At 38.3% G+C, this 9,665-nt stretch overlaps 1 pseudogene; it reads right to left on the reverse strand.

Annotated features, from left to right (window-relative positions):
* LOC101980757 overlaps positions 1 to 9,665 on the reverse strand; it is a 27,846-nt pseudogene that overhangs the window by 3,651 nt on the left and 14,530 nt on the right.

A 9,665-nucleotide genomic window follows, 5' to 3' on the forward strand; every position in this document is an offset into this window, starting at 1 on the left:
TGCAAAAGCTTTTCCACACTGATTGCATTCATAGAGTTTCTCTGCAGTATGAATTCTTTTGTGACTTTGGAGATAACTGTAACAGGCAAAGGCTTTCCCACACTGGTTGCATTCATAGGGCTTCACTCCAGTATGTGTTGTTGTATGAACTTGGAGATGACTCTGTTGGGAGAAGGCTTTACCACACTGATTACATACATAGGGTTTCTCTCCAGTATGAATTCTTTTATGACTTTCAAGATGAGTGTAACGTATGAACGCTTTCCCACAATAATCACATTCATAGGGTTTCTCTCGAGTATGAGTTCTTCTATGTATTTGGAGATGACTCTGCTGTGAGAAGGCTTTACCACACTGATTACATTCATGGAGTTTCTCTCCAGTAGGATGGCTTTCATGCCTGTAAAAGATAGTTGGCACATGTAAATGCTTTAACAAATTCGCTACTCAGATGAATGTTTTTATCTGTATAACTTAATTTTACAGTGTGGTCTAATGGCACAGAGAAGTCCAATAATAAGGTTTTACCACGTTCTTTAGAGTCATAGCGTTCCTCTTATATGTGCTCTTTTGGTTATCTGAAGATACCTGTGATGGTGAGAGCCTTTAGTACACGGCTTATTTTTATAACATCCTTTTTCATGAGTTTTTCATATAATTAAAGAGAACTGGAAGAACTCAGAGCTTTACCACACGGATGACATTCATAACATTTTCCCACACCGTGAATCATACATTTGCAAAGTGAACTAGGACAAACAAAAGAATTTACACACTTTGGACTTGAAAGGGCTCTTCTGTGGCGTACTGATGCATTTCCAATGAGGTCTGAAAAGCAATTAACTGTAAACTTACATCACATTCAGAAAGACTCAAAGTGGGGACCACTGCGTATCTTCTAATTGTTCTGGGAAAGAAGGTACACTGCTTCTTTCCATATCATCTGAACACTTGGCCTATTCCCTAAGTAACATATGATACAACATTAAAGAAAGAATAACAAATAAAAGGGTCCCATATTACATTCACACAGTTGATTGTTTGTTCCTCACAGACATATGGTACAGGTATTCAGTTTTCTCCACAACAGCTTTCTTAACTCTCATAGACTACCCCCTTACTAAACTTTGGTATAGCTCACAAGTATATCAGTAACACTAGCTTTACCAGGAAGTCCTTGCTGATTTGAAGATTTGGGACATATACTTATCAGCCAGTCAATAGGTATGCCTTTTGCTATGCCTGAATGGTATGGAACTATATGGAGTGACAGTTCTACAGCCTGGCTCTCACAAGGCGATGATGAAAATGGAGCATTGTTTTACTGTCTTCTTTCTTAGAGGAATACCTTAAAAACACAGATAATCTGCCTGACATTGAGGTACATAGTGTTGTGAGAATTTAGTAATGATCAATACACTCAAAACTATGCTTATTACACTGTTGCTTTTCCTTATAACTTTTAGGGCACATTAAATCCTTCTGTGGAGTTTGATGCCAATCTGGTCTACAAAGAGAGTTCCAGGACAGCCAGGACTGTTACACAGAGAAACCCTGTCTTGAAAGACGAGGAAAAAAAAATTCTGTGGAACATTTGTTTTAGCTTGCACATAAAAATTACCTTCCATTTCTTCTAGATCTTTGACAAAGTTCTTTAATATTGTGGTCTTCCCATTTGTAGCCTAAAATACAGTAACAGAAAATGTATGCTATATTATTGGAAATTATGCAAAATTTAAGTTAATATATCCAGTATATTATATATTACATTAACTTAAATATAATATTATATATACATATTAACCTAAAAACCATACCTGATTTATTTACCACATCTTCCCCTTTATCAATCCAAATTACAGAAAGGCATCAAAAGCCAAGAAACATCTGTCCCCTTATTTTAAAAGTTGAAGGAAAATTCACAGTCTTACCTATAGCAGTAAGGTTCCTGTAGGTCTCCAGCATCACATTTTTGTAGAGACTCTTCTGGGAAGCATCCAGCAAAGCCCACTCTTCCCAAGTAAAGTCGACATGCACATCATCATAGGTCACTGAATTCTAAAATATCCCATACATGTGTACAACAGAAAGAGTGATATTGATCACAATGTAAATGTATATTTCTTTGTCAATATATTTGAATGATTTTGGAGCTTCCCACACTTACTCAATGACAGAGAAGTTATAATGTAATCCCAAATTACTTTAGAAAGAAATTGAAAAGAAGATTCACACATGACATTTCTTGGCCTTTGGAATGGGATTTACCCTTCCAAGAGAAATGACTATTAACAGACATACAGAGAGACAAACAAACAAATCAACAGCACTAAATACATGTCAGAGAAATTGCATGAACAATAACTAACTATAAAAAAAAGATGGGCAGGGCTGGAGAGATGGCTCAGTGGTTAAGAGCACTGGTTGCTCTTCTAGAGGTCCTGAGTTCAATTCCCAGCAACCACATGGTGGCTCACAACCATCTATAATAAGATCTGGTGCCCTCTTCTGGCATGTATATACATAAGAAATAAATTAATTAAAAAAATGGGCAAGCTGGGTGTACTGTCTCATATCTTTAACCCGAGCACGCAGGAGGTAGAGGTGGGTGAATCTCATTCAGTTGGAAACCAACCTGGTCTATGAAATGAGTTCAGTGTAGCCAAGGGTACATATTTGGAGTCCCCCCCCCAAAAAAAAAACCTAACCAATCAGGTTCTCACTGATGTTCCTACAAAGAGACATGCATTCATTCCAGTTCTATATTCATCTCCTAGAAACATGAAGTGTCACAATTAAAACTGTAACATTAATAAGAGCTTATTAAAAAGGAATACATGTTTGACCCATTAAGAGATGTACAGATGAAATGTAAGCATTGTAAATGCAAATAAAAAGCTAGCACAGGAGAGATAACTCAGCAGTTAACAGCACTTGCTGACCTTGTAGAGGAGACAGGTTCAATTGGAAGTACTTACATAGTTCACAACTATCCATAACTCCAAGTTTAGAGATTCTGAGACCATATTCTGCCTACGAGGAGCACTAGGCACACATACGGTGCATATCCCTGCATACTGACAAAATGCTCATATTTATAAAAACATTTCAAAACATACACAAGTAGGAAGAATGTCACAAAATTACTATCTTGACAGAAGACCCTCAGACATTATTAATGTCATGAATATATGCCATCCAAGGAGGAAAAAATGACACCCTCTGCCAAAGTTTAGAAGTCAAGATGTTGGTGAAGCTCAGCATATCAGCACATGTTTGGAATGTACAAAAAATCTACATTCCAGATTCACCAGCCAATAAATATAAAAAAAAGTGGGTGTGTTAGCCCACACATTTAACATCAGCACTTCAAAGGCAGAAGTTAGCCAGATCTCTGAATTTGAGGCCAGCCTGGTCTTCAGAGCTATTTACAGGATCGTCAGTGCTATACTGAGAAACCTTGTCTTCAAAAACAAAACAACAAAATAAAAACAGGTGATCAAAAAGGCTTAGTATTAAAAACAAAAGCTTGTACTGTACCTTATGTTGTGTAGGGACAGATTTATAATGTGGTGAACCCATGACAGCGTGAGATGGAAGCTGGCTGATCAATTTCAACCACAAGAAAAGTAGACACAAAGAACGGGAAATGGGATGAGGCTATAGACACTCAAATCACATCCCCCAAGAGGAGTGTCCTCTAGAAGGCTCCTCCTACTAAAGATTCCATAAGAACCACAAAGAAAGTCATGAAGGAGAGACAAGGGTTCATATATATCATCCTATATGGGAGGATTTTGTTCAGTCATTTACATCTTCTGCCCCAGGTCACTATGTCAGATGATGATGAAAAAACATTTTTTCCTGTGTTCCCCGAAAGCCCCCCGTGTTACTCTCTCTGTGGATTGTAGTGTCATTATCCTTGACTTAACAGCTAATATCCACTTATTAATGAGTACTTATGTTTCCTTTTCTGGATCAGGGTCGCCTCTCTCCAAATGATTTTTTCCTACTTCCATCCATTGCCTGCAAATTTCATGATGTTATTTTTTTTAACAGTTAAGTAATACTCCATATACATATGTTATTATCCTTAAGTGTCTCTTAGGCTCAGGCTACAGGTTACACTTTGAAAATTTTAAATAGACTCTAAGTCTAGACACATAGGCAGATGGGAGACTTACAGAGCAAAGATATTACCAGAACTATTTCTTAAGTACACCAGTGACCTGAAATGGCAGGTCATTCTTCAGTGACAAGGTCCTAAAGGACAAAATCCAGGGAATGATAAAGACAGGAAAGTAGAAAGTATAAAAGCTAAAGGTGGATTTGGGGGCTTTGCAGAAGCTATGTGTTATGCCAAGTAAGACATATGTTATTCTATATACATACATACATACATACATACATACATACATACATACATACAAACATACAAAGAATGAAAGGAAGAAAAAAAAAAAGGAAGGAAGGAAAAACGGAAGGAAGGTAGGTTAAGACTGATGTGCCCTAAAGGCCCAGTTTTCTTTTTGAAAATAGCACAGTTCTGACATGACAACTCTTTCTGTTGAGGATTTGACTAGTCAAGCAAGACTGTCCTATTAGGGCCTCATGCAGGGAGAAGAAACATGCTTTGAAGAACCAGTAACAGCCTGGGGCCTAGGCCTCAGGAGCTTTCGCTAAGTGCCTTAGGTATAGAGAAAAAAACAAAACAAACGAAAACCAAATATATAAAACTAGAAATATGCTTAAAAGAACTAGTAATGGACTGAGACCAGCAAGTTTGGGGGTTAACATTTTCTATACAACTTCCAGGGGGAAATGTAAGCAAACTGGAGACATCTATGAAGTCTCGATACAATGGATTGACTCAAAAGAAGGCTAATCAAACAATGTAGCAAAAGGGAAACATAGGGTATCTCAAGAACATTACTAAGTCCAATGGCCTTTAGATTAATAACCACAGCTCCATGTGGTAGGAAGTGCTGGGTTCTCAGGATCTGAAACAACCCTTCACCACACGGCTCTGGCTCTTTTTGCCTGCTGACCCATGTGGACACCTTCCTTCTCTCTTCCTCCCGGTAGTCTCTTGCCTTGTAGTCTGATGACCCCTACCGTGTTCTGCTATGATACCCTCTTGCTGTGGGACAATGATCTTGTACTCTGTAAAGATTTGTCACTTGTACTGGTTTAATAAAATGCTGATTGGCCAGTAGCCAGGCAGGAAATATAGGCAGGGCAACTAGTACAGGAGAATTTTGGAAAGAAGAAAGACTCAGTCTGTAGACAGAGGAAGCAAGGTGAAAATGCCTTGCTGATAAAAAGGTACCAAGCCACACGGCTAACACAGCAAGAATTATGGGTTAACATACGATGTAAGAGTTAGTTACTAAGAAAGCCTGAGCTAATAGGCCAACCAGTTTATAATTATTTGTAGGCTTCTGTGTGTTTCTTCAGGACTGAATGACTGTGGGACCAGGTGGGACAGAAACTTCTGTCAACACCCTCTCTCTTTTTCCATGGACACGGATTTTAACAGCTTGGCCTCAATACAAATCAATAACCAAACTTAGTGAATTTGATTACCAAATTCTCACAAATTGTTAATTAAAATGGAGTTACTCTAAAACAGAGCAGCACTACCTCTATTAGACACCAAAGGGTAACAAATAAAAACTCTGTGCAATGTTTCAGTTATTTCTTTTGAAACTCTTGCCCATTAGGTCCCAAAGACTCTTCAAACAGTACACTGTGATGTGGGGATGTCCGTCTTTATATGTGCTGCTTTTATTGGTTGATGAATAAAGACGTTTGGGCCAATGGCTTAGCAAAGCAAAGTCAGGTGGGAAATCAGAATGTGGGTGGGGGGGCAGAGTCAGGGAGATGCCAGAAGCTGACAAAGGAGAAAGATGCAGAAACTCTTACCAGTAGGCCACAGCCTTGTGGTGATACACAGATGAATGGATATGGGTTAATTTAAGATGTAAGAGCTAGGTAGGAATATGCCTAAACAATTGGCCAGGCAGTATTATAATTAATATAATTCCTGTGTGATTATTTGGGTCTGGGTGGCTAGGAACAAAAGAGTAGTTTCTGTTTACAACATTGTATTGCTATTGTTCTTGGAGATCAAGAACTTGACGATGAGACCTATTGCTGAAGACACCATATGCTTGAGTCATAGAACATGGCAAAATCAAAGGGGTAAAGAAGTCAAAGCTTCATCCCCACTGACTGGTTTTCACAGTGTTGGAAGGTGCTTTGCAAGTTACGGGAGGAGACAAGTAATCATAAGTCATGCCCACCTGCAAACAGTTCAAGCTGTAATGATGAGTGATCTGACAAGGCCTGCCCACTGGGATAAGAGCAGCACAAATATCATGGGAGTAAGCAACCACTTCCTGACTGTATCCAAGTCCCTCTCCACAGGATTAAACACATATCTGGCACCATTAGCAGACTTAGAACTTAAGGATTGGCCGGTCATTGGCTTTAGGGAGGAATGTATTACTATTATGCTGCTAAGTGGACACAGAATTAATCTGACTTAAAAATAACTTACCATTATATCCATAGATCAACGGACCTCCCATCCCTCAACTCAGATGCTTCTAATTGAAGTAAACTGCGATTGTCATGGTGGTACCTAGGTGTCCAAGATGCAGAGAATAAGTGATTGGGGAATGTTCAGTCTTAAAACAGCATATATAATACAAGCCCCTCCTAAGTCTCAGGGATCACTGTGGAAGATGTGGCAGGAAGAGCATAAAATGCAGAGATGTGCTCTGTTCCCCCAGTCCCAGTTCTCTCAGGCTTTTCCCTAGTGATGGAAGAGATCATCAGATGAAGCCTCCCCTCCCACAGCCCACATCTCCTGGGACCCCACAGACCATCCTCTCTACACCTCCCTCCCCACACCCTTTGCTGTGTTCCAGTCACCAACACCAGCAGGCATTCACTGTGAACACACCAGCTGAGCAGGCCAATAAATCACACAACGCACAGCCATCACACTTTAGAAAAATCCAGAAAGGAACCAAAAACCAAAGAACATAATACCCACCCAACTAAGACAAACCCTTTAATCAACACCTAGATCTATATATAACCATCCCAAACTTAGATGCCAGTGTAAGAATATAATCAATAACAATCAAGGCACTATGTCTTGACCAGACCCCAGTTATCCTACTACAGCAGGCCCTGAATATTCTAACAGCATAGCTCAAGCATGAGAGAGAGAGAGAGAGAGAGAGAGAGAGAGAGAGAGAGAGAGAGAGAGAAGAGAGAGAAACCTTAACACAAATTATATGAAGGTCATGCAAGTCCTTAAGGTGGAAATGAATAAATCCCTTAAAGAAAGACAGGAAAACATAAACAAAAAATTAGAGGAAATAAACAAATCCTTTAAATAAAGCCAAGAAAAAGGAAACAAACAGTTGAAAGAAATGACTAAAACTGTTCAAGACCTGAAAATGGAAACAGAAACAATAAAGAAGATAAAAACTGACAGAATTCTGGGAAAAAAAAGGGCTGAGGAATACAAACAGGAACTACAGATACAAGCTTCACCAAAAGAATAGAAGAGATGGAAGAAAGAATCTCAGGCATTGAAGATATGATAGAAGAAATGGAAATATTAGTCAAGATATTAAATCTAAAAGAAATTCCTGACAAAAATCCAGGGAATCTGGGCTATCACAAAGAACAAATATAAGAATAATAAAAAATAGAGGACATTTAATTAAAAAAAAGGAAAAAGAAACTCAGGTCAAAGGCACAGAAAATATTTTCAATAAATTATAGAAGAAAAAAATCTCTATATTATAAACCTAAAGGAGAGGCCTATTAAAGTAAAAGAAGCATAAAGAATACCAGACAGATTAGACTAAAAAAGACCCCTCACCACATGATAATCAAAACACTAAACATACAAAACAAAGAAAGAATATTAAAAGCTTCAAGGGAAAACACCAAGTAACAAATAAAGGAGTCCTATTAGAATTATACCCTACTTCTCAATGGAGACTCCAAAAGCCAGAGAGGCCTGGACACAGTGCTGCAGACTCTAAGAGGCCACAGATGCAAGCCCAGGAATTACCACAGATGGAGAAAATAAGATATTCTATGATGAATCCAATATAAACAGTATCTTTCTACAAATTCAGCCCTACAGAAGGTGTGTCTTAGAAGGGAAACTCCAATCTACAACCATGAAACCACAGGAAATAAATGATCTCACACCAGTAAAGCCAAAAGATAGGAAACTCACTCATCTGATCTTTGTCTCTGTCTCTGTCAGTCAGTCTGTCTGTCTGTCTCTCCCTCTCCCCCTTCCGCCCCCCCCTCTCACACACACACACACAAACAACAAGAACAACAACAATATAACGGGAGTCAACAATAATTGGTCATTTTTATCCCTCAATATAAATGGTCTCAATTACCCAATAAGAAGACAAACTGTCAGAGTAGATGTGAAAACAGGGTCCATCCTTCTGCTGCATACAAGAAACATACCCCAACACCAAGAATAGACATTACCAAGCCAGGCGGTGGTGGTGCACGCCTTTAATCCCAGCACTTGGGAGGCAGAGGCAGGCAGATCTCTGAGAGTTCGAGACCAGCCTGGTCTACAAGAGCTAGTTCCAGGACAGGCTCCAAAGCTACAGAGAAACCCTGTCTCAAAAAAACCAAATAAATAAATAAATAAACAAACAAACAAACATACATACATTACCTCAGGTAAAGGGTTGGGAAAAGATATTCCAAGCAAATGTTCTTATGAAGCATGTTGGTGTAGCCATTTTAATATCTATCAAAATATGCTACCATAGTTTCAAGTCTCTTAAATATCCTCAAAGGCAGACTAAAATCCAGAATTGTATTTTATTATTAGTTCTGGGAATCTTTGTGAAATCTCTTCTTGGATAGTGTGTATTTTAATGCTTGATCATTGCATACTTAGAACAGTTACAATGTTTATAGTATATTAATAGGAATTTTTATTTTTAATGTATAAGGTTCTTGAATTACTATTTTCAAATATACATTTTGTTACTCCTCTGTATATTTTTATGAGCCTAGGGTAGAAGAGCAAATGCAACATGATAAACTAAGACACTAGCACCTATAAAGCAAATGAATGCTTCTTAAACCCAGAAAACAGCCTTTTTAAAAAAAAAACTGCATAGGAATATACTGAAAAGGTGACCGTGTTCTGATTTTTAAGAAGTAAACATTATTTAAAGATTAATATTCAAAACAGTAGTGGAAAAACACAAAGACACGACAGTAAGAATGCTGACACCAGTTCTTACAGTATTTATTACACCTTCAAATATGACGTAGCTCCTGTATCACTAAACACACGCCTGCCTACTGAAAACAGTGAACTCAGTGAACACACTGTGAAATAGAAGCAGCTTGGTTTACTGTGTTTCATGTGACAAGCAGATGAGACTTAAAATTTTGAGACACTGATTTATCTGACAAGTGGCTTTGCAACATAACTCAGTTAAGCCAGTCTCCAAGACTTATAAACACTGAGCCATTGCTGAAGGAGAACTTTTATGTTTTTATGGGTTTACTTTCAAAAGTCAAATTATTGTGAAAATGTGTAAGGAAGGGCTGGTTTACCCATGTAAAATGTGTAAGAAAGGGCT

This window comes from Microtus ochrogaster, unplaced genomic scaffold (genome assembly GCF_000317375.1).
Source record: "Microtus ochrogaster isolate Prairie Vole_2 unplaced genomic scaffold, MicOch1.0 UNK4, whole genome shotgun sequence".
In the NCBI taxonomy this organism is placed as follows: domain Eukaryota; kingdom Metazoa; phylum Chordata; class Mammalia; order Rodentia; family Cricetidae; genus Microtus; species Microtus ochrogaster.